Source organism: Sciurus vulgaris (genome assembly GCF_902686455.1).
Source record: "Sciurus vulgaris genome assembly, chromosome: 15".
NCBI classification, from domain to species: domain Eukaryota; kingdom Metazoa; phylum Chordata; class Mammalia; order Rodentia; family Sciuridae; genus Sciurus; species Sciurus vulgaris.
This window is the reverse complement of record NC_136476.1, coordinates 45593174-45619938: the sequence shown is the minus strand read 5'-3', so window position 1 is coordinate 45619938 and position 26765 is coordinate 45593174. Positions and strand designations below refer to the sequence as shown.

General features: G+C 40.2%; 1 protein-coding gene across 2 annotated transcripts in view; it reads left to right on the top strand.

Moving 5' to 3' along the window:
- The window catches only part of MOB3B (MOB kinase activator 3B), a 187057-nt gene that overhangs the window by 24518 nt on the left and 135774 nt on the right, over positions 1–26765 (top strand). Inside the window, exon 2 of one of the 2 annotated variants that reach the window (XM_079112368.1) lies at positions 4645–4761. The exons of the other annotated variant lie outside the window; for it this stretch is intronic. The gene's annotated coding sequence lies outside the window, so the exon portion shown is untranslated. The remainder of the gene's footprint in view (positions 1–4644; positions 4762–26765) is intronic. 2 annotated transcript variants of the gene reach the window in all.

The window sequence follows — 26765 nt, the reverse complement described above, 5'->3', positions numbered from 1 at the left end:
TTAAGTAAGAACGCTTGTTTGTTCTTTCTGTAATTTGATTAGCAAATAAGGCAGCTTTCAAAGGAATTTTGTATTTCTCACAATCTATCTTATATCTATAGATCACAGTTTTATTTTTCCTTTTCCTAGTACAGGAAATTGAAGACCCAAAAAGAAACTGAAGAGGTGAACCAGACTCATTTAAAGTGAAATTGGTATCTGTATTAGTATCTTATTTATTATATATTATTTCAACTTAAAACTTCATGGCAAAATTTTAATTCTGTGCTGTTTACATTAATATACAAAGTTCCGAAAGTTGCAAAGATTATCTATGAACAAATGATACACCAAAGTTGAGCTCCTTCACTATTAGAATACAGTTTTCCTGTACTGACACGGGGGGAAATATTTATTCTTGCTTTGACTTGTCCTTTAGAAGATGGAATGCTTGCCCAAATGACTCACTTCCCTCACAAACTGGAAGATGTCATTCTACCAAGAAATGCCAAGTGTAGAAAGCAAATTAGTAAATATTGAAGTATCAGTTCCAGGACACTAGGAATGTTCATTAAATTGGACATCCCCGTGAACATTTGAGTTACTCATCCTAAAATGTACCATGCTGTAGATGTGATTAATATTTCAGTTGTTAAAGACATGTAAAGATGTCTAAACTTACACATTTCCTTTCCAGGAATTTGAAGGAAGAATGTGAGTTCATCTTACTGGGACTACTATAAAAGTAATTTGTTTGCATGACGACTTGCTTCCTGAACCTGAAGGGTTAATAGGCTTGTGTTCTTGATCGTCCTTTAGAGAAGTTTTTTTATTTCATCGTTGAATCATAGAGACAAGACTTTGTGTTCCAGTCTCATGCTCTACCTTACACATGATTTTACTTTGTCCTCATTTCTTTTCACACATAAAAGAGAGAAATCAGCAGTATCTCTGAGTACAAAAATAAAGGCGTTTGCCCTATTAAGCCCTTGGGTAAAATATTTAAGTTCTAAAACCCTAGAACATGATTCTTATTTTAATTATAGAGGAAAAGGGACCAAAAATGATTTTAGGAACTTAACTAGGGTAAATTGGTCAGGCAGATTAGAATTTAAATTCATGATTCTTTTCTAGCGTTTACGTGCATGAACAATACATTTAGTGCATTTTAAAATCCTATGTTAACATCTTGTTCTTCTTGAATCAGAGGTTACGAATCTATAGTCTGTAGGCCTATTTTTACCCTCAGAGATGTTTTGTTTTGTTCATGGAGAGCAGTGATTTTTCTTTGTGTAAAATTACACAGGTTTCACATGAAAATGTGATTTCAAGTTACTCTCAAAAAATCAGAAGATCCAGCCACGGATCCCACACAGCACCTGGGGCTGGTGCTGAGGAACTACCCTTTTGCAATGGTGTACCTTTCTTGCATCAGTTGTCTCTGTATCTCCCTGGCAACTAAACACATTTGAGCATGAAACTCCAATTCTGTAAATCTGAGTTTTCTCTGTTGGCCTGGATAAGAAAATTCTGAAATTGAGGATAAACAATTGAAGCGTTATTAAGCCTTATTTGTATTCAAAGAGATTAAGGTCATGAATAAAAGCTTAGGGTCCTGCTACCTTGAACTTTCTTTTAGTAAGAAGTGAATTCTTCTAACTTTCTTTTAAGAGCACAATATCACGACCATGGCAGAACCCGGCCGCCCCTGCCTAGCACACACAACACACACTTACTCTAACAACTTCTAATTAAAGGTCTAGCACAGCTCAGATTCCCAAAGCCAATTAAACAATGCTCACCCTTGTACCTCCCAGCAGATTGGGGAGTAGCTTGGCCAACGCTGCAATTGATATGAAAAGGAGCGTCGTATTTTTATGCACTTTTAGCACCCTTGATACTCTGTGAGGCACAAGCTTTCAACACAGCAGCCTTTTATCCTCTGTGCTTTTGGAGTGTGAGAACAGCATGAAGGCCACACGCACCACAGTGTTCCTGTGGGCTGAGAATCAAGGCCCTCGGAAGGGGGTGGGCAGCAGAGTGACAGGACAGGGAGACGGAGCTGGCAGCTGTCATCTGAATGGCCTTTCCCTCTTCCATTATCCCGCTGTCCAAAGGCTTCATCCCTTCACAGGCATAGCTGCTATCCCTCTGCACAGCGGTGAGGCCAGCTCCCTGGGCACATTTCATTTCCTTGTCTGTCTTGGAGGTTCATTTCAATTTACTAGGAATTACTGAACTGTTTCAGAGAAAGGAGCAGCTAGGTGAAACTGGAACTAGTTACTGGGAAGAATTTATCTAAATACAAGAATTTATCTAAATACAAGAAGTTAAAACCAAATCTATGTGGTAAGTTGACTTTATGCTCACCCATCATTATTTAATTTTGTTAATTTCCTACTAATCTAGTGATTAGTTCCACATGTGCCTGAAGACTGTTTTCAGGTTGATAAGAAGAAAAAAATGAAGAAAATAGTTTCCTAATTACAAAGTAATATATTTCTAGTATATTAAATGTAAAGCTGCAAAAGTTAAGGAAAGTACAAAGAAGAAATTTAAAATCATCCTATCTAGAAGTTACTATTATGAACTTGACTTTCAGTCAAGTCCTAATATCTTTTTAGGAAACAGAATTCTAGACATGCTATTTCGTTATAATACTTAATCATAAATATTTTCATATTTAAATACTTTATGAAAGCAGTTTTAATATCTAGATAGAATTTCATTATTTGGATAGTTGTGTTTTTTAAGTTAGAATGATAAACAGTATTGTGATAAAGATGTGCTTAAACTCTTACATCCAACTTTTGTGCAAATTCGCAATTTTCCTTTTGGAAACATTCTCGAAGTGATTTGTGATTCAAAGGACAATTGTGTTTTAAAGTGACCTCCACAGAGACTGTAGGAATTGACCTTCCTCTGGCATTGTATGAAAGCCCCAAACAGCGAGCTGTTCTAAGACTGTCTTTCCAGGAAGCAGCTCTGAATATTCTTTGACTGCTTCTAGGTATTTTCATCTAAAGAAGAAAACTAATTACTTGCTAGAGTTTCTTGGAATATGGGAAGAGGAAAGTGGAGTGTGCCTGCTTTGGAAATGTTTGGAAAAAGTGTGGGCCATCTTAACCATCACTTTAATTAACATTTGTTTTAGATCATGAGTGGAAAACTGACTCTTATGTAAGAAAATATAAAAGTCTGCTGGGGAACATGCATTTGCTTTGAAAGCCTTTGGGACCAAGAAAATAAAATGCTTAATAACAACTGCACAATGAGGCTGCAGGGGTGCAGAAAACCTTAATTAACAAATGGTTTTAAAGTTCTCTGGAAGCTTAGAATTCAGAAAGGATGAATTCCTTTACTGACAAGTACTACTATCTGACTGCCTGGGGTGGCTTGTTTAAATCAGAGCTAAATTTTAAAACATACCTAATTACAGTCCCTTATTACAAATGGGATGCATCCTATTTATTAGAGTCCTTTTATTCTATTGAGAAGATTAACCACACCCACATTTTTTAAAACATAGACTGTAGAACTAAACTGTTAAACATACCTGGAGAGGCTGAGTAGTTGATATGCCACTCTCCGTGTGTATTGTCTTTAATTGGCAAGGAAAGAGTCATAGGAAGGAGACCTGAACCGACCAATTGACTTCAACTGGAGTCTCTCATCAGAAGACTCAAGCTGTGTAATAGATCACATTTGGACAGTTGTTTCCTAATATTGTTTAATACGGAATTTTAAATGTCTTTCTGAGTTTGATAGGTTTCTAACTCGTAGCAATAGAACCAGATTTTGCTTCAGTGGCTTACTTGGCCAATTTGATCTCTGCTTATTCCTGCAGTAGCATTAGGTGAAAACACAGTGATGGGCTGGGGTTGTAGCGCAGTGGTAGAGCACTTGCCTAGCATATGTGAGGCCCTGGGTTCAATCCCAGCACCACATAAAGATAAGTAAATAAAAAATAAAAGTAAACACACACACACACGTGATTTCATTGTACAAGTTGACTCTGTAATTGGAAAACTTGCTACATTTTGTCATAGGTGTGATGAGAGATTTTTGCTTCTTTGTTTTTAGAGATCCTCAATCACTTAGAAAATCAATAAATTGGAAGCGCATAGAGGGATGGACCTGTTAAATGCCTCTATTCTGATTATAATATGGTGTCAGTAATGATTGTTTTCTAAGAGATGTTTTCACATTGGTGTGCCCCCTGAAGGGGGGATACTTCCCTGGAGAGAAGGGAGTTCTAGGTCTTTCTTTTTATGTTACAGTAGAGTGAATTCTTGAATTTTTCTATTTCTAAAGTGAAAGTCCATGATTGAGCTTTTCGGATGGTTCTTATCAAGCTCAATAAAGCACTCAACACCAACAACACTAGTAATGTGACCATGAAAGGTCTGGTTCTGCTACACCCCGATAAAGCTAATGACTGGAGAGACAGAATGACAGGAGAAAAAACAGCTTTACTGGCAACAGGCTGGCAAGTTGGAAGATGGAGAGCTGCTCCCAAAATTCCATCTTGCCAGAGGTCACAGGCACAAAGCTTCTGTGAGGTTTCTGGAGCGTTTCATTTCAACCATAGCCAGGTGGGCCCCGGAGTAGTCATTAATTTTCTTAGTAATCAGTTCTCTTGACATGGTTTCATGTTGTCCACAGGTCACCAGTAATTTCAGACATCCTGGTTCCTGTAAACCAAAAGAAAGATTACTGATTACGTAGACTTATGACTGGGGTTGATTTCTGATGTTTTCCTGATTCTTCTTTGCAGGCAGGGTGAGTTTATTGGTTAATTATTTGGGGAAGGAGGACTAGAGGAGGCAGGCAACAGAGAAACAGTGAGTAAGACCTGCTAGTGCTAGGAGCAGGTTAACCCATTCCCTGGCTTCAGTGATATGTGAAACCAACTCTGTAATTAAGAAATACAAAGTGTGAACTCATTTATACTTTAATGTGCTAATCAACAAGTTTCCCCGAATTTCACTTTTTACTCTGTTCATGGCTTATTGCCTTTTATCCTAAATTGAGTGAGTTGTCTAAATTGAATGCAGTAGCCATGGGGGCTGTAAGGATGGGCTGCTGGCCCTCAAGGAGCTCCAAGCCCAGTAGAGCAGCTGGGGAGGTGGATTCTAGTACAGTGTGATGATTGCTGCAATGGACGTGTGCCCAGGGTGTGCAGGTACATGGGTGGGGTAATCCTCTCAAAGTTCTTCCTGGCTTCCTCAGCCATCCATTTTATTTTAACTTATAGCTGTTGTACCCTAGAACCTCGCCACTCAACTCGTGGCCCACGGATCAATGGCATCACCTCATTTATTCTGATTGTCATCCTTGCTATATTCCCCTTTCTAATTTGCTCTTCTGAAGTTCCTTCAGGCCTCCTCATGAGTTTCCCATTATGCCCACAGCATTTGATGCATTTATTAAAAATGATTGTTGTTTCACGTGACTGTGTTTTATTGGTAATAAAGGCATTGAGGTCCAGTGAAAAGAGCCCTGGAGTGAGAGTCAAGAAACCTGGCTAGGTGGGCAGTGGCCCACGGAACCTTTGTGTAGGTCAGGAACCTGTATAGATCTCTTCCTTATACCACTACTTATTCCCAAGCCCTGGGCCACACCAGCTTCCTCCCCAGTAGGTGAAGTGCTTTCACATGGGCTTTTGTACATGTTGTTCCTTTTGCCTGGATGCTCTTTCTTATCTCCCACCAAATTCCTACTTATCTTTAAATGACCAACTTCAAATTTTATCTCCCATGAGAGATGGTAGAATTTAAGAGAGGGTCTTGAGATCTCTTTTCTTAAGACTCTCTTAAATACTTCCACTTGCTTCTTCCTCTTTGGGTAGTATCATAATTCTGCAAACAGGACAATATTATCAGTATTTCATTGCAAGTGTGTGATGAGGGCTGTCTGAACCTCTTTCCCAAAGTCAAAAGTGCCTTTAACACAGGAACTGTGTCTTCATCATCTCTGTCTTCCCGGGGCCTAGGGCTTCCCCTGATGCGTTGTAAGTGCTTGCTACCTATTGGCTTACTGAAGGCATGGACCTTAGTTTCCTATGTGCAGCAGGGGATTGGGCTGAATGGTGTTATAACAATGTTATGGAATTTTGTGTTTGGACAGAGACCTTGAACAAGAGGACTCAGGTCAGTCAGGTGAGCCTTTGTGTGTGCAACACACAAAGGAAAGCATGTCAGTGACATGAGCAGTTTGTTGTGTTGCTATTTCACCTGGTGAGTGTAAGAGGCATGTGACCTCCTTAGTGCTCTAATGAATTGTTCTATTAGTCCTGATGTCTTAATGCACCACCTTAGATTATGTAGAAGGAAATGAGAGGGAGGAGGAGTATGAAAAATTGTGGAATGAGACAGACATCATTACCCTGTGTACATGTATGATTACACGAATGGTATGCATCTATATCATGTACAACCATAGAAATGAAATGATGTACCCCATTTGTGTACAATGAATCAAAATGCAGTCTGTAAAAAATAAAAAATAAAAAAAATCAATAGTGTGATCACCAGTTTATTATAGTAAATTTATAAGATGTTATATTATTCTCTCTCCAGTCTCTAACAGTTTTGAATAATCCTGTCTCATCTGTGATCACTTGCAAATTGGCCTGCTGAATTTGCTTAATTAAGCGAAAAATGGCCATTTTAAGAAATCAAATACAGGTTGAAAGATTTTCATTGTTTTTTATGTGTTTCAGGAAATAAGTTATTGGGCCTCTTGACCCTGGACTAGAAGTGACTAGGGAAGCTGGGCAGTGCTAGTTCCAGAGCCATCCATTCACCCAGTCACTCAGGCACTCTCCACTTATGAACAGATGTTTACTGAGGTTTGCTGGGCTACAGGCATTATGCCATATGTTAGGCACAGAGATCCACAAAACAGTTCCTGCTGACACAAGCTCACTCTCTGGTGGGGAAAGAGAGGACCAGGCGGCTGGCTTCTCTTATGGTAAGAGTCATGACATGGGAAGTACAGAGGGAGTACTCCTAACTCAGATTCAGGCAGGCAGGGACAGCTTCCCAGATGCCTATGGAAGCTCAGACCTGAGGGAAAGGAGGAGGGAGCCCCTGGCAGGGCCAGGAGGGGCAAAAGGAATACAGTGCACAAGGCAGTCAGAGATATGGCATGCACAAGCCCAGAAGTCAGGGAATGCAGCCCTGGGGGCGCCCAGGAAGTATATTCTGACTGGAGCATTGAGTTCAAAGGAGTAGGGAAGGTCCAGATCCAGAAGGGTCCTTGAGGTTGGGACCAGGTGCTTTTCCTATGCTGTGAAGGCAGTGGAGTGCCCTGAGGGCTCTGAGCATGGAACTTGATCACATATGTGTTTCGGAAGTATCATTTTGGCTGCTGTGTTCGTAGGATGGATGGATTTGTTCCTAAAATGTTTGGAAACAGATGTGTGTCTATTTGTCTTTTTTTTTTTTCTGCTCTGATATACTTTAGTGAATGTGATTTCATAAGTTTCTCTGTCAGTCCCATCTGCCATGCTTTAAAGGAGGGAGTATGATTTGAAGAATTCCACTATACCACTATATTGTAATTGTTTACCTCATGAAGTATTTTACATAAAGAGAAATAGAAAATAATACGTTATACTCCTAAATGTACTCTACACAGATGTAGCACAGTTTTCCACAAAAGCTTTAGGTCCCTTTTTTCTTATTAAAGAAATAAAACTTTACAGGCATCCCCATTCTCTCTCACTGTTTTTCTCTCCAGAGTCGACAACTATCCTCCAGTTAGAAACTGTTGGTACTTTATATCTTTATTTAACTAATATACCACACACACAGAGACACACGCACACACAAATGAATCCATAAACAACATCAAGTCACATTTTATAGTTGTTTTCCTTTTTACTTTGCCTATTTTAGAGATAGGTCTTACTGAGAGTGGAGAGAATCTGCTTTATATATTGCCATACAGGTGGACATTATTCATATGATATTGAAACTTAGTAGTGCCTTGCTGGGCAAAAAGAAATAGATTCGTTTCCTATCTGATGTGATATTTCCCTTTCCAGGACCTATTCCCATCTAGGTAAATTGTTATTCCACTTACAGCTCCTGTACCCTGTAAGCCAACTCCACCCACATGCACATAGTTTGATCTTTATCACTTGCTTAGGGAAATCCATGCCTTGCCTCCTCTACCATGTGATACGTTCTATACCAGCAGCATAGTCTTTCTCTCATTCCAAAAACATAGTGTGTTTTTAAAAAATGTCAAGACAAGTGGCTTTAGTTCAAGAGGTGTGAGCTAACCCCCACCAGACTTGGTTTTTTTTTTACATTTAATAATTATAATTTTTTTAATTATTATTTTTTTATTATTTAAACAAGTGGGATACATGTTGTTTCTCTATTTGTACATAGACTCAAGGCATACCAATTGTGTTATCATAAATTTACATAGGGTAATGTTGTTTGATTCATTCTGTTATTTTTTTTCCCTTCCCCCCACCCCTCCCACCCCTCTTTTCCCTCTATACAGTCCTTTCTTCCTCCCTTCTTACCACCCTCCTTATCCCTATCCCTAAACCTAATCCTAACCCTAACGCTAACCCCTCCTACCCCCCATTATATGTCCTCATCCGCTTATCAGCGAGAGCATTTGTCCTTTAGTTTTTTGAGATTGGCTTATCTCACTTAGCATGATATTCTCCAATTTCATCCATTTGCTGCAAATGCCATAATTTTGTCATTCTTCATGGCAGAGTAATATTCCATTGTATATATATGCCACAGTTTCTTTATCCATTCATCAACTGAAGGGCATCTAGATTGGTTCCACAATCTGGCTATGGTGAATTGAGCAGCTATGAACATTGATGTGGCTGTATCTCTGTAGTATGCTGATTTTAAGTCCTTTGGGTATAGGCCAAGGAGTGGGATAGCTGGGTCAAATGGTGGTTCCATTCCAAGCTTTCTGAGGAATCTCCATACTGCTTTCCAGAGTGGCTGCACTAATTTGCAACCCCACCAACAATGTATGAGTGTACCTTTTTCCCCACATCCTCGCCAACACCTACTGTTGCTTGTGTTCTTGATAATCGCCATTTTAATTGGGGTGAGATGAAATCTTAGGGTAGTTTTGATTTGCATTTCTCTTATTACTAGAGATGTTGAACATTTTTTCTTTCAGTTCATCTAACTGCTTTTGAGAGTGAGAGCCCAGGATTTGCAGGCTGAGGTCTACCCGAAGGCTTTGCCTAGGAGGCACCTGCTGCTTTCAGAACTACCTGGGAGCAAGGCAAAGTCACACACAAAAGACTTCTGTTGGATTTCTATGCATAGCTGAGAAAGCTTAAATGACAAGGGAAGAAAACTGCTAGTGAAAGAGGAGGATGGACTAGGAAAAGTGAAAGGGAATACAGTTGACAAAAGGCACATGTGAATATAAAACAGCAGAGAAAACCTGAAAAATGAGCCCAAAATGGCCAGAAAACAAACCTGGCAGCAAATACCAAATTTACCAATACCAAAGTGGGAACCATAATTATCTAACATTCCCACCAACATCATCACATTTCCCCCTTTTAGTCTGTGCAAGCTACCAATCTTTCCAGAATGAGTATGAGTAATTCTGGATCCCTACCATGGAATGGTTATAACTTCATACCTGCCCTTCTCTCAGACCCAGCACCAGATAAGTGAGTACAGGCAGCCTTGAAATTCATATATCGTGGCAGCCACTCTCCCTTTGTGTGCTGACCAAGATACCATGGTGTTCTGTGGGGGAGGCAAAGGGTATTCCACCTGATCATTGATGGGTGTGTCATGAATACTTTAGAGATGTGACACTAATCTGAGTGTACCATGCTATCTACTAGACTGAACAACGTGGCTCTGAGCGAGGCATTGTGTTCTGAATCATCCCACTCTTGCTACTGCTACAGCAGCTGCCACACTGATAGGGTTCAGTGCAGGAAAATTCTCTCTCTTCTGCCTGATGCTCATCCTCCTCCACTTCCCCTGAATTCAACACAATAGGTAATCAGTGGGCAAAGGAACTTGGCAATAAGTCTTGGGAATAAGTTGCTTATAGATTTCCAGCCTTAGGGGTAACACAAAGCAAAGATGGTAGGCCAGGTATGAGACTTGGACAGCAGATAAGTAATTATCATGGGTGGTCCCCTGACTGAAGGGGAGCCCACCTGGCTTCAAAATCTCCATTCAATCAGACAAGTTGATGCAATAATTTATTTCTCTCAGAAATCTGATTTTAGAGGTAAAGATTATCAGATAGTCAACCAAGGAAGCTAAAATGCAAACACTAGGCTATGAGCAAACCCAAATTATGAGAAGGCAGAAATCACAATAATTTAGTAGAACCAATAGAGGAAAGAATATAGCATCAGGGTGAGAAATACTTATTTGAAAATTCTGTTGGGATGGTTGAGTTGTTTTAATAGCAGATACAAAGGTGAAAATCTATAGACTCTTGCTTCTAAGAGTCAGTGGCCAAGCAGTACTATGTAGCAGCATAGGGTGAGAAACTACTAAATTGCTGGTAAGGAAACAACAAACCCAAATGCAGCATCTCTTCTGTTTATGGCTCAGGGCACAGCAGGTAGCTTGAGCATCATGTTGACATCTGTCCTTCCTTGACCCCAGTTCCCATGGGGATGATGTGGAGGTGGGCCAAGTGCATTCTGTGAGTACTGGGGTCCATTTCAGAGCTGAGCAGCACTGAGTTTAGGAAACTCCCAGTTTTATAAGGGGATCTGCCCATCCTCCCCACCAGAGACAGTAACATTATCTTTATTACCCTGGAAAGTAAACACATCTGTGGGCAGAGGATGTTCTGTCTTTACTATGCTGATCAGGAAACAAACGTGCCCTCTGATCTGCAGGGGATCCTACCCCTGGCTTCCTAGGCTGTTTGCAGTGCAGAGATTTCAGAAAAGATAGTCTGGAGTTAAGATTTGTAGAGGCATCATGGAGAATTGTCTTCCAGCACTGATAACTCTGAAATTGCCATGAGTTTCCCAGTTTCCATGAGGCCAAGTCCTACTTCATCTTCTATTGGAATTAATGTGAAACCACATTTTCTTTCTTGCAATATTATACTCTTGAAAGTACCACTCCTCCCATTACTCATATCAGCCTGGGTGGGTTTCTGCTCCTCACTTCTAGAAGACCAGAGCTAATAGAAAGCTAGGGGATTAGGTATGTTCAGAATGTTAAATGCTAGCTAAAAGTTTTTTTTTTTTTTTTTAAACTTTAAAAAATTTTTATTACACAAAGTTTGTCGTGTAATTGAATATTTATCTACTTTGTACACAATTATTCTCCACAGAAAGCCTGCTTCGGAACTTCTCATCTAATCACATACAAAACTCTGATGCTTGGTTGCCACATGACCAGCTTCAACTCTGTTTCTGTTCATGTGGGATGTGACTGACCAACTCACAGGGAATCATTTCTATTTGTTGCCTCCATATGTTGTTAACCTAGCATGGAATTTGAATTAGAGTTGGAAATCATCTGTTTTCCTTCCTATAGCTACTATTATCAGGCTGTCTTGTTCCAGATCTTCTTTGAAAAGTCTGGATCCATTTAATTAAATGAAACTTTGATGCTTATAAAAGATAAAGCTTGGCTCACAGATCTACACACAAGAAAGAAATATAAACACAATTGGAATCTGCTAAAATCTGCTCTGTTTTGGGGGGACGGTGGGGTGGATATGGCTAAATAGTAGAGCAGTTGCTTAGCATGTTCAAGGCCCTGGGTTTAGTCTCTGGCACCAAAAATATATATATATATTTAAATATATTTTAAAATAAACACTTACATACAATAGAATTCAATGCATATTATAATATAATTTTTGTATCATATATTATGGTATTTATTTTAAATATACTTTTTTTGTTAAGTTGATCTGGGGATTACGCTGCTCTCTAAAGGAATGACAAAACATTGACCAAAGTTCTTCATCACAATTTTTTAAAAAAAACTACCTGTATTAGTTTTAGTAGTGGTAATTAAGTTCTTCTGTGGATAAACACAGCATACGTTTTAGGACCTAAGATGATGAAGGTGGAAGGAGAGGTTCTGAAGGAACTCGACTGACGGGGAAGGAACGAAGTCGCCGCCACCTTCTGCAGTGTTTTCAAGGGTCACAGAAGAATTCAGTGCTCCTGCCAGGATTTCTCCGCTAGAAACTTTCCCCACTCTCTGCCTTACCTCTGAATCACCCTGAATCCCTCTGAACTCTGTGTATGGCTGTCTTCTGCAAAGACTCATTTCCACTGCGCCGGCCTGCTAGCCTAGAGACTTGGGAGGCTGAGACCAGCCTGGGCAACTTAGTGAGACTGTCTCAAAATAAAAAATAAAAAGGACTTAGTAGCTTAGTGGTAAAGTACCCCCCGGGTTCAATCTCCAGGATCACACAATAAAACAAAACAAACAAATGAACCGACAAAACAAGAAGTTGTTAACATTAGGAAGAGGAGGAGAATTGACTGATCTTGTGGCCGAATTCTGCTTGGTTTTATTTGGCGTGGTTTAGAAGCTAAGACTCTGTCCTATGAAGCCAGCTTGCTTAGGTTTGAATCCCAGCTGTGCCCATTCCTGGCTATGCAATCTTGGGTAAATAAATTAACCTTTTTTCAGTGTCCTCTACTATAACATGGGAATAATAAGAACACCTACTTTATAGATTGTTATGAGGATTGATGAGTTCACATTATGAAATAAGTAATATATAAAAACAACTTGCTACGATCTCTGTTGTTACTGATATTTTTATCAGTATGTAGACTGGATGCCAATGAAATGTCCAGCTGACACTGTCCACCTGGCAATGGAAAATGCTGGTTCTGAGCTTGGCTGAGTGGCCCGTTTAAAACATAGTAAAAAGCCTAATTTTCCTGGGTGGTTCATATGTTGTCAAGATTAAAGGGTAGGTGTCACTTCTACTAACTGAGGTATAATGGTCTCTGTCTCTTTATGTCCCAGACTCCTCTTCCAAAGTGGGTACCCCAGTCTGTGTGAATCTGCTTCATCAGCTGGTACCCTGGTGAGTCTACATGTGTACATAAGAGATTGAGGAAAAAGTCTAAGGATGAATGGAGTCAGTCTCTGAGTTCTGCGAGGGAGGAAGGAAGGGAGGGAAGGAACAAGGGAGGGAGGGAGGGAGAGAGAGAGAGAGAGGGAGAGGGAGAGAGAGAGGGAGAGGGAGAGAGAGGGGGGGGAGAGAGAGAGAGAGAGAGAGAGAGAGAGAGAGAGAGAGAGAGGGAGAGGGAGAGGGAGAGGGAGAGAGAGAGAGAGAGGGAGAGGGAGAGGGAGAGGGAGAGAGAGAGAGAGAGGGAGAGGGAGAGAGAGAGGGAGAGGGAGAGAGAGAGGGAGAGGGAGAGAGGGGGGGGGAGAGAGAGAGAGAGAGAGAGAGAGAGAGGGAGAGGGAGAGGGAGAGAGAGAGAGAGAGGGAGAGGGAGAGGGAGAGGGAGAGAGAGAGAGAGAGAGGGAGAGAGAGAGAGAGAGAGAGAGAGAGAAAGGATGAGCAGACCTAAAATGGAATAAGTCTGGAGCGATTAGGAGGGAATTATCCTGGGACTACTGCCCTTGGAACCTTCATGGCAGCCCTTCAAGGTCAATTGGTCAGTGTGACTCCATTGGAGGTTAGCAGCGAATATTTTTCAAGTTCTTCATGCTTTTTATTAAAAGTACAAGTCAACTTAAAATAATGGACTTTACTGTGCTCTCTGGTTACTACTTTCCACCCATCAGTTTTGTACAGAGAGACATGTTCACTTCTTATGATGGCTTGCTGCCCCATCTGGTTTTGTTTGTTTGTTTGTTTCATTTTGTTTCTTTTTTTTTTGGTTGGAGGGTGCCAGGGATTGAACTCAGTGGCACTCAACCACTGAGCCACATCCCCAGCCCTATTTTGTATTTTATTTAGAGCCAGGGTCTCACTGAGTTGCTTAGGGTCTTGCTAAGTTGCTGAGGCTGGCTTTGACCTCTGGATCCTCCTGCCTCAGCCTCCTGAGCCACCGGGATTACAGGGGTGCACCTCTGTGCCTGGCTCATTTCGTTTCATTTTTAACAGAAATCTAATATAACTGGAAGGACCTGGTGGACAGGAGGCTGCCCTGGAGACTCTGGGAGACTTGTTGGATCAGAATCTTCTGTAGGAGAACTTTTTCTTAGCCCTAATGCCTTTATCTCTGAATTAATGCGAACCCCTAATTGGGAGTCCTTATAAAAACACTCCTGACCACTTCTATTTTCAACCCATCCTTAGTTCCAGACAATTTTGATAGGCCCTGCATTTTCAAAAGAGCATACCTTATGAAATGCAATAACATTTTTTATTTGGTGCATCACTGTCTCTCAAAAAAACTCAGACAGAACTTGTCTTGAACCCTGACACTCAGCTGTCTGAGCTCAGCATGGCCCCTTTGTCCTCAGGCCTTCTCTTTCTCTCTGTCCCTGCTTCAGAATTTGGTAGCCCTTCACTTCCACAGATTCCTACCTAGACTCAAAGCCTTATCCTGTGTGCAGTCCTCCAAGAAATCCGGTGGAAATCAGCATCGTGCTGGGCCTGTAGTTTTATTAAAGATTTCAGTGCCACTCCCCCTGCGTTGCTTCATGTTCTACCAGCACCCTCTGTACCTTCTAGCTGCACATGGGACCAGAGCTTTGAGACATTCTGAGGCCCTAGGTTTTTTTCTGCCCACACACATGCCAAACATATCAATGTGCACCCACACCTCACATTAAATATAATTTTTTGCTTCAAGCAATGAAAAGCATGTTTATAATTTGCTTTTCGGTATCATTTGACTATAAGTAACTCATTCAATTTATGATTGGCTCAGATTTCTCAGGAGCAGTGCAGTTGAGAGTTTTTTAAAAACGAGAAAATATAACCTACAATTGTTTTCATATGTAGTAAAATATTTTCAAATAATAAATTTAACAATTAAAGAAGTAAGCATCAAGCTGGGTGCAGTGGCACACACCTGTAATCCCAGCAGCTTGGGGCAGGAGGATTATGAATTCAAAGCCAGCCTCAGCAAAAGTGAGGTACCAAGCAACTCAGTGAGACCCTGTCTCTAAATAAAATACAAAATAGGGCTGGGGATGTGGCTCAGTGGTTGAGTGCTCCTGAGCTCAATTTCTGGTACCACTGCCCCCTCAAAAAAAAAAGAAGTAAGCATTATATGTTTGGAGATATTTACTTAAATGTTTACAAATTTTCTATTTTTCTCTTTATGTTCTAGAGACAATAATCTTTTTAAAGCCATCAAATCTCTATGTGCACCCTGAAAAAAGAGTGAGCAGTAGGCATTGTAGCTGTGTGTTCAGTGTCTAAGGCAGTTGAGCAGGAGGCCTGTTCGTAGGCAAGACACCCCAGGAAAAGCATCCTGTCCCTACAGGATGTGCTTTCCTTGCCAGGAACAGTCCCATCAGGTCAGCCCATTTATTCCTCAGGCCTTCTGGAATTTCAGTGAACACAACTTTCTTGGTATCATTACACGTGTGTGTGGTGTGTGTGTGTGTGTGTGTGTGTGTGTGTGTGTGTGTGTATTTATACATTTGTAGTGCTGGGGACCAAACCCCGTCAGAGACAAGTGCTCTACCAGTCAAGTACATCCCCAGCCCTCATGATACATATTTTTACAGAGCACAGCTAAGTTGGAAAATAGCCACCTGGTGCATTCTCATACAGGACTATTTCATCAGGAACTTCAAGCAACCTGTAGAGAATGCTTCTCGTGGGAGTGGATTTGGTTTGGAGTGCAGATGGAGAGAGGCAACCTAATGGAGGATCCAGCATGGACAACCATGTGGAGTCAGGGGCTGGGACACAGCTAGGTCAGGTCCAAAAGGCCTTGGAAGCCACAATGAACAGGGAGAAGAACTGACATCCCAGGAAAACTAGCAGACTCAAAGAATAACTTAAGGAGAATGCCATTGATTTTCCTTTCCTTATCTTTCTCTTCTCCATCTTTTCAGACATGAAGGGTTCTTTTTAACATCATGGTTTTTCTCAACATCATGATTTTTCTTGACAAACCCAGGTATCCAGTAGGCCCTGAGGGAGACTTGGTGTAAGCAGAACTGACAGAACAAGCATCCAGACGTTATTCTGAGTTAGAGTGACCGCTGGGGCTCCGCGTGTCTCATGTTTGGACTATTCAGTGTTTTTCCCATCCTTTAATGTTAGGCGTCTTCAGCCAAATGATAAGGTTGAGCAGGGTGGAAATTACAGGGTGGGGATCACAGTGTGTTTTAGGACCAGCCATCACTTCATGCATGTTGCGAGGGTTCTTCTTCTCTTTAAAATTTCTCTTTTGTGGGATGTTTTTGCATTTTATTTGCCATGCTTTTTTTTCTCTCTCACTTGTTTCATTTTATCTCCTTGCTTCTGTCCCCTAGATTAATCTTTTCCTCCCCCCTTCTTCTCTTCCTCCTCCTCCTCCTTCTTCTTCATGTGTGTTTGCTTTTTTAAAAAAATCAGGGAGCAATGTGTAGAAAGCAGATTTCCCATAAGGCACTGATTTCCAGCCTTGCATGAAAGGTAGCCTATATGGCCTTGGCCTGTGTTCCCGCATGGCAGCGGTCTGTGAGACAGACACTCCCACCACTTCAACCCAGGCCCCTCCATGCCCCACTGTGTCTGGAGCCTGAGGAGACATCAATGGCCATTTGCTGGGAGTGGTTGCCTTTCTTTCCCTGCTTACTCATTTATATGACCTGCTCTGCCCAGTAAGCACTCCTGTTTGTGACTGTCTTTTACCTGGAGCCTTCAGTTCAGTTGATTTACATTTGTTATATTAGCTGGTAGATTTTAATTCACATCTGGAGTCTTTCATGCTGTTTGTCCTATAATCCCTGTGTTTCCTTTTCTCTGCTTTCTTGTCTTTTGTGGATTGCTGGGGTTTTTGTATCACTCCATTTTTTGTTTTTTTTTTCTGAACACTCTGAACATCATACTCTGTTACAGTCTTTTAGTGACTAACCTGGTAGTGACAGCACACATCTTTAGATTATAAAATCCCAAAGTGATCAATACCTTTACCTTCCTCTGAATAACACCCTTCCCATTCATACCTCCAATCCCTATGCTAGCTTATGAGTATTTTAAGTCTACAAGTTCTTTTAAATCCCTCAAGCCATCATTTCTCTTATTCTTTTATAGAGTCAGTGCCTATATTCACTTATATGTGTTTTTACCACTTCTTATCTTCTTGCTTTTTTCTTATATCTCAGAATCATTTATCTTTCTATATCCTAGAAATTACTCCTTAAATTCCTCTTATATGTCTTACATCTGTGGTTAATTTCTTTTTGCCCGAAGGGCATTTTTTTAGAATTTCTTTGAATGAGGATCTGCTGATGGCAAATTTATTGTGGTTTTATTTGTTTTTACATGTCTCATTTGAGTGTTCTTTTTCCTTTTTCTACCCTTCTACTACCTTAGAAGTTACACATTCTATTTACCCTCCCACTCCTCCTTCATCTCCCCCAATTATAATATGTATGCTTAGCTTTTTTTAAAAAAAATAAATTATTCAAACTTGCTATTCCCTTATAAAATAGTACACAGACTTTGGACTATTTTATGTTAATTGCCCTTCCATATTATTGCTGTAAATATTTAGTTTACAGCAATAATTGTTTCAAGTTTTATATAGTTTCAAGTTGTTTATAACTCCTCTCCCTATTAATCTGATAAAGATTTTTCAGTTCAGGTATTTATAAATTTATTAACATGATTATTATCATCTTTCCTTGTTGTTTATCTTACTTTTTCTCAGTTTACTTTATGCTGAAATATGTTATTATTATTTGGTATTTCTTTCAAGGACTGTCCACAAATTGGATCTCCTTCTCTTTCTTGTATAAATACATTTTTATTTCACTCCCATTTTGGGGGCAGTATTTAGTTAGATATATAATGTTAGTTTGACAGTTATGTTCTTATGCCACTTTGAATATGTTATTCTGTTATCTTCTGGACTCTATATTGTTGATGACAAATGAGCTGCCACTCTCATTAGGTTGGTAATTTATCATTTTATCGCTGGTGGTTTTTATGATTTTCTATTTGACTTTGATGTTCTACAGTTTCTTAAATGTCTCTCTGTGTGTGTGTGTGTGTGTGTGTGTGTGTGTGTGTGTGTGAGAAATCCTGCTTGGGATTTATAATTTTTTAACTCAAGAACACATGTATTGCTTTGTTTCTGCTGAACTATTAGCTTTATCATTTCAATATTGCCTCTCTCACAATTTCTTTCTCCTTCCTTCCAGAATGCCATTTAGTTTTTAAACATTTTTTTTCCACATTTTTATTGGTGTGTTATAAGAATACATAATGGTGGACTTCATTGTTATGTATGTACATGCACAGATATAACAATATAATTTGGCCAATATCATTTCCCAGTACTTCCCCTTTCCCTCTCCTGCTTCCTCCTCCTGGTCTTCCTATACTCCTCTGATTTCCCTTCTATTTTCACAAGATCCTTTCACACACCTTTCTTTTCCTTTATCTTCTTTGCTTTCACATCAGAGAAAACATAAAACCATTGACTTTCAGAGTTTGGCTTATTTCACTTGATATAATATTTTTAAGTTACATCCATTTTCCTGCAGATGACCGAATAAAACCCCATTGTGACTGAGTAAAATTCCATTTTGTATATGTAGCACATTTTCTTTACCCCTTCATCTATTAACAGATACCTAGGCTAGTTTCATAGTTTGGCTATTGTAAATTGTGCTGCTATAAACATGGGCATGCATGTACTGCTGTAGTATGCTGACTCTAATTCTTTAGAATAAATACTGAGGAGTGGTGTGGCTGGGTAGAATGGTGGTTTCATTCCTAGTCTTTTCAGGAACCTCCATACTGATTTCCATAGTGGTTGTATTTGTTATAATACCAACAACACTGTAAAAGTGTTAGAACTCCATTTAAATGTTTTATTTTCTTGATTTAATTTCCATGTCTTATAACCTCTCTTTGACATTTTCTGTTTTTTTCTCACTCTGTTGCATTCAGAACACTTTTGCAAATCCATCTTTCATAATAATAATTCTTTTTTCAGTTGTATCTAGGATTCGATTTACGGTATTTTTTTTCATTTTTAAGAATTCTATTTAGTTTTTTTTTTTAATTTCAAATCTGCCCTTTATTTATAGAGGATGGTTCTTTCATTATTTTTCCTTCTTTTATTTAATAAAATAGTTTTAAACATAGTGTATAGAACCTATCAGGTTATTCTATTAACATTGTTTCTTGGGTGTGCTAGGTGGCTCCTTCTGACTGGTTTGGTTCTTTATCTGGTTTGATGAGCAGAGAGTTGTTTACTCTGAAGGGGGCTTGTGAGTCCTGAGTTATGAAAGTATTTTTATTTAGCATTCTGAGTTTTAATGGTGATTTTTGGTTCAGGATTTATTGGTTAAGATTTATTGCAGAATCTAAACAATGTAAATTGGGGCAATACACTTGTGTATGGCACAGGCTTGGTGTTGTCTTTTATCCTTTTTTTTTTTTTTTTTTTTTCTTTAGGTGTATTTTTTTTCACCTTGAGATGGTCTGCATGACTTACTTGCTTTCCCTGATCTACTTAGGGGACAGTGGTAGTTTTTCTAGTCTTTTTTTAATGTAGATGAATGTTTTCAAGAATTTTTTATTTGATGAAATTATGTGATTCTACTCTCTTACCTTGCATGGGTTCCAGGACCATATCACCTGTCTTCAACTGGGCATTAAAATCCTAGTCTAGGCCCCTAAACATCCGTATCCAGTGCCACCTGTATCCACCTCTGGGTGACTAAAGCATTTAGCATCATGCCTACTGCTTTGACTTTGGCTTCTCCCTTCATGTCTGGCTTATATTGAAGAGAACCGTTGTGTTTTATAAGTCTATATGATACATTCTCTTGATGGCCACATTGGGTTTTATTTTATATATATTTGAAACTGAAGGGATATACCAGTGAGTTCAGTTCAACCTTCACAAACTGTTTATTGACTATCATGTCTCTGGCTATTTTATAGATCTAGGGTACAAAAATAAGCAACACAAAGTCTTTGCCTCCCTATAGTTTCCATTCTCAAAGAAAAGACAAAACAGACAATAATTAGAAATACTGTAAAATCAAATGGAATTATGAAGAACATTAAAGCAAAATAAGTCAGGATGAGGGGAGAAAGAAGGAACAGGTCAGATGAATGTGCTTTGTAAAGGACTGCAAAGGACCTTTGATTCAGAGACTTATGTGATGTGATGAAGAGACAGACATGCTGATATCTGGGGTTTCCATGTGGGTAATCTGAGAAGCAGATATCAAGACAGGGTTATCTATGCAAGAGATCTATTAAGGCAACTCCTATAAGTAAGACCAGAGGCCAGTGCAGAATGAATCTGTGGACCCCTTATTGCAAATTAACATCTTAAGAATTTGAAGATGGCTGTGGCAGAGCATTCAAATGCAGAGTCATTTTGAGTACTCCGGACCGGGAGGGAAAAGGGGAAGGGGATAGGACCCCAGGAGGCTCATCAGATTGTGATACAAGTCTGACCCCAGGTGAAGAAGCAATGGGATGAAGGCTGAGTGGAAGCATCCTAGAGTGCTGTACCATTCTGAGAGAGTTAGGCGAGGCCACTGGGGAGTCTTTGAGCTGAAGCCATCTGTCATGGGAGTTTTCATCTCCCAGGAACAAGTTTGTTGTGGTATCCCTGCCTGCTCAGTCACTAGCTAGAAGTAGCCTGGCTTTTGCACAAATGCAGAGAATTTCAAAACAAGACCATTGTGACTAACTCCTGGGTGATTATTCTCCCTGTAAGCTGGATGTCTATAAGACACATTCTCATGGCAGCTACACTGGGTGAGTTTCCCTATTTAGGGAGAAGGAATAGCAATTGCAAAATCTCTTGTCATCAGTTGAATCATGTTTCTTATCCAAAATTCTCATACTGATGTTCTTATCTCCAGTCCCTCTGAGTATGACCTTATTTGGACATAGGATCCTTATAGATATAATTCATTAAGGTGAGGTCACATTGGAGTAGGCCAGGTCTCTAACCCCAGATGTCACAAAAAGGGGAAATTTGAGATACACATGCACACAAGAGCATCAGGTGAAAATTCCAGGAGTACTAGAGATAGCCAGAAAACCACCAGCAGCAAGGAGAGAGGGAATGGGCAGATACTTCCCTGGCACTCTTCAGAAAGAGCATGGCAATGCAATGCCGGTACCTTGATTTCAGATTTCTAGTCTCCAAAACGATGAAAATATATTTCTATTTTTTAAGCCACCCAGTTTTAGATGTTGTGTTACAGTAATCCTAGCAAACTAATAGTCCTGAAGTTATAACAGTCTTGGTGTGTTGTGGAAACATCAAGGAGGCCATTGGGATGGAGCAGGTGAGTGAGGGGAGAGTTGTAGGAGAAGGAGAAGTATCCAGGGACCAGGTCTGTACATCATGGTTTTGTGAACCAATATGGTGACTTTGGTTTTTATCCTTAGTTGTAATGGGAAGCTTTTACAAGGTTTGGAGAGGGTAATGACCTGACTCACTTATATTTTAGAGTACTACTCTGGCTACTGTCTAGAACTAGATTGAAGAGGAACAGAAGTAGAAACAGGCCACCCGGTCTGGTCCGTGGCAGCTGTAAAGAAAGAGAGAATGGTGGATTGAATGAGAAGCGTGGGATGGGTAAACTCTAATTCATGGAAGGATTGGATGAGCAGCGTGAGGAAAGAAGAGTCGAGAATGAACACACACACACACATATACATATATCATGTAACATACGTTACAATAGAGCAATTAGACAATTGGAATCTTTGAGATGGGAAAACTGGGTAAGGAGCTTGTGTGGAGTTTACAGGAATGGAAATGTAGGTATCTGCCCTATTTTAGACACCTCATAGCGTTTTGCAATTTGTTTTGCATTTTCATGGACTTCTTTCAATTTCAATACAGATATTGACCTCAGAGTATTTTGAGGGCTATGCACTGTTGTTTGTATGAATGTATCACTCTGGAACTAGTTCCTTCTGAATGGATTTTGGGGTCATTTTTCTTTTTGTGTACATGATTATAAACAATGATGCTTAAACAACCATATTATTTATCTATGACTTCATAACAAAGTATTCCCCTACCAAATTACTGACTTAAAAGCAACATTATTATCTCCTGGATATAAAAGACTGTGACTTCATCAAAATGAGCAAGCAAGAGGGTAAAAGTAGTCGAGCAAGACAGAAGTCACTGTCCTTTATAACCTGATCTTAGAAGTGTTCCCCTTTCCTTTTGCTGTATTCCATTCATTAGAAGTAAGTCACTAGTTTTAGCCCTCTCTCAAACAGAGAGGATTGCTTATACAAGGGCATTGTGAGCCATCTTAGAAATCTTTTACCACAATAACCCAATACTTTTGTCTTTTGATAGATTGTTAAAGGTGAATTTGCATATTTTTAAGATTTAGTTTCTAGTACTAGATTTATCTCCAAGAACTTTGCTCTAGATTTCAAAGTTCATCTTAGTGGGGTTATTTGCTACTACCTGAGAGGGAGAGTTTATAGATCCTCAAAGAGACTTTGCCAGATTTTGTCATGAATATCTCTTCCCTTCCTGGCTTCCTTTTTCTCCACCCTCTGAAATTTCCCAGAACAGGAAATAACTTGGTGTCTCATAACAAGTGATACAAAGGTTCTAACCAGCAGGCACATGCAATCCCTGTCATCATGGTAACTGGTCAAGGATATGATGACCTGCGTTGTGCCATTAAAAATTGCCATTGCTGGGGGCTGGGGAGACAGCTCGGTTGGTAGAGTGCTTGCATTGCAAGCACAAGGCCCTGGGTTCGATCCCCAGTACCACCAAAAAAAAAAAAAAAAAAATTGCCATTGCCTTTACTTGTTTGGTAAGGTTTATTTGGCTAATCTTCATGAGAGGGTTTGAGAAAAATAAGCTTGGTCCCACGATGTCTAGGGAAGATCCACTTGAATTATTTCTTCTACATCTTCAGAGTTCAGGAGCTTGTGGTAGGACTTGGAATAATGAGATTTTATTTCCTTGTTAGTCTGAAAGTTCCTTTATATAAAAGGACCCTCTTATATTTACCAGGATGGTTGGAGGAAATATGAATTATTATAAGAATTACTTCATCTCCTCACACAATTTGAGGTGGCTTTAGAAAACTAAACACATCTTCAACCTATACTACTATAAAAATGAAACAATTGGTGTTCCAAGTTTATATGTATCTTAGTTCAGTCTGCTATAATGAAGTATAATTAACTAGGTGGCTTATAAACGACAGCAATATTATTTCCAGTTCTGTCAGCTGGAAGTTCAAGATCAGGACCCCGACATGGTTGGGTTCTGGTGTGGATCCTCCGTAGGCATGAGAGCTCTTGGTGTCCTTTTTACAAGAAAGCTAATTCTATTCATGAAGGTGGATCCCATCTGACCTAATTACTTCCCAAAGGTCCTTCTTCAAATATCATCACCTTGGGGGTTAGAATTTCAGTGTGTAGATTTTGAAGGGCATAACATTCAGCCCATGGTGCTATGGCTCTTGTTAGGTTAGGCACCCCATTGAAGGCTTTGATTATCCTGGCAGCTTCCCTAAGGAATCTAAGGTACCTTCCTGTTATAAGCAGGGTTAGGTGGGTGTGGAGCTAGGGAGGGTGCCTGACCCATGATGAGACTAGGGGAAGGTCTCGATGGGTTCTCTCATCAACATTTGCTGTTTGTGCTAGCCTTAGGTGCAAAGAAGCTGGGATTTCCCCCACCCTCTGTCTCTCCTTTCCTGTGTTGCCCCACAAAGGGGACCAGGTAGGTTAGTTTGGGGACCTCGCCCTCAAGGCAGCAGCTCCTCCTTCTCTTGTGATTCCAGCTTGGAAATCTGGGCACCTGGAAGTGAGGACCCTCCTGTAAGCCTGGTGCCCTGGGAGCTAGGCTTTCCAAACCTGGAGTGACTCCTCCTTCCATGTCCCAGCATGACCCCACCCTCCTCCTTGTGCCTCCCTTAGACGCCTGGGCAGGTTGTGCTCACATTTCACAAGATTTACTCTGCTAGATGAGAAAAACGTGTACTTTTTTCAGGACGGCAAGCTGAGTCCTGTGGATTGCATTCCCTGCAAAAATGAGAATCCAAGTGTAGTGGCCTTTCAAAGCTGAAATAAATCAGAGCTCCTTGGCTATACTGCCCTGTTCTGTCAGGTTTTGTCTTTTTCTAGAAGCTGTTCAATGTTAGGACAAACTGGAGGAGACCAAGTGATGACCAGTTCATTATATAATCACATAAAATCTCTAGAGTCTGGGAACAGGTATCTGTTGTTTAAAGTAAAAATATTTGGAAATGATTTGTACCTTATACAGTAACGTTAAGGTCTGCATTTGACACGTGCCAAAATGGCTTTTAGATGCTTGTTTTGTACATGAAAATGACATTATTCTTAGCTGTCTTTGTGGAACTCTGTATTTTTCAGTTTTTCTCTTATATTAGGCTTTTGAATTTTTCTTTTAAGTGACTAAAGTTGGTGGAAGAAATGCTTACAATTATCAGAGTTTTTATAGAGTTCTATGCCACTCACCATGGTTTTGCGAAAGGAATTTTTTTTTTTCTTTCCATAGAATAAAGTGCAATTTAAAGGGAATAGAGGAAGAGCTGTTACCAAACACCTGTTTGGGTCTCTTGCTGGCCAGATACCATTTTCCTAGGAATAGTGAGTGTGTGTTTTCTCTTTCCTCTCTTTTTCTTACAAATAGTGAACCTTCTAATGGGGCCTTACTCATCAGGACATATTGACAAAGTAGAATCTTAAATGAAAAAGAAGTCAGTGGATGTGGCTTCCAGGACTCTGCTTGGACCAAAATTAAAGCAAGTCCTCCCTGCAGGGATTTGGCTCAGCCCAGTGACTGCAAGGGCAGTTGTTTTCCATGGCTTTGCCTGAGCGGACGCTTCCCCTGGCAAAAGTTCCTAAAAGCTTTGGAGAATTTTGAGGGCTTCTTCCCCCGCCCCACCCCTGTGTAGGTTTTATTGTTTTAAAAAGAACAGTGCCATCCTTACTTGTCATGCCAAAAATTGTGTAGGAAAAAGAAATAAAACCACCCAAAGAATAAAGCAAGAAAACAAATACAGCACCCCCAAATGAGTGAAGAAAATCACACCCATCATACTTTTGTGAGGCAACAGTTTCCACTGCAAGTTGGTTTAGAAACTATGAGAAGCTTTTCTCTTTGATTTTTGGTTCCTTCTATTTTTAAAAATTTTTGGCAAGTCTACACATTGTGGTTACATAAGAAAATCAGAATTAAGATACTTGGTATTAAAAAAGCATCCCTCTATTCAGGAGGAGTTTCTCTGGCACTGCTAAGAGAGTTTGGATTCCAGACAAAATAACAGGCCTAAGTGTCCAGTCAACATACGCCTCTGGCCAGTCTCCCATGAGGTCGCTGAAGCAGCCTCCTAATCTGTGCTCCACCCTAGGGAAAGGCTGGCCTGCTCAGTGACTGGATGAGGTGCCAGTGCCTTAGGCCTGACAGGGGATAGTTCTATTCCTCCCTCCCAGGAGGGGTCAAGTAGGTCACCCTCTTCAATTATCAGCGGCAATTATTGAATGCCTACAGTGTGCCAGGCCTGATGCTGCTAACCCCTTTTCACCTACTATCCTGTCGGAACACCACTGCAGTGCTTCAAGGTATAGTGCAGTAAGAGTGTATTATGCAACAGGGAAGGAGGAAAGGAGGAAGCCTGTGGGTTCTGCTTTAAGAAATTCCCTGTCCAGGAGGGACACATGTATATTTGAATATATGCAAGATAGCATTTTGGTAATGATAAGAATTAATGTTTATAATTACATACTTACCTTATGCCTGGCCCTGTGTCAAGGGCTTTATTTGGATAATATCATTCAACTTTCACGATAGCACTAGGAGATAGATCATCATTTTATTATCTCCATTTTACAGAAGTGGAAAATAAAATTTAGTGATATGGTATAATAAGCTCAAGAGCACAGCAGATGTGACGATGGTAGAGCTGGGAGTCAACTCAGGCAGTCTGATCTCAAACTCACTTATACTTAACCACCAGGCTATAAGATTCAGGGACCAGTAGATGCAGAACACAGGGGAAGCCATCCACTCCATGGGTGGTATAGCTAGCAGGGGAAGGGCTACTTCTCTCCCCAGTGTAGTTCAGGTTAGTCCTCCATCTCCCCAAGAACTTTTTCTGTCATTCTTATTGCTGGAAACTCGGGTCTTCAGATGACCATTTTTCTATCATGCCTATTCTGTTGGGCAAATAACTTTGGGTCCAGTGACCCCTGAATATGCCAGAGCAGGTGTATCAGACTCCCTGGCTCAGAGTTCTTAAACATTAGAGTGCATCTGAACCAATGCAGTCAAAGGTGAGCGCTGGAACTCAAGAGCCTACATTTTTAAACATGCACCCCAGGTGATCTTCCTGCATTTCTGAGGGTCCATAGGAGACCTGGCGGGAATTTCATAGTCAGTCAGTAGACAGATGGCTCAGGGTGAATAGGGGTTGTATTTTTAAAATTCAGCAGTCACCATTTACCAGAGTCCTGAGGTCAAAAGGAGAAAAGTGAAAAAGAATAAATGGGAAGCATTGCTGGGAGAAGAGTGTAGGAAGAGTCAAACCCATAAATATTTGCTTAGAAGCAAGCGATCAAAATGAGTGTAGTAGGAGTAAGCAGAAACAAAGGCAGATTAAGGAAGGGTCAGGAGAGAAGGGAAGGAGTGG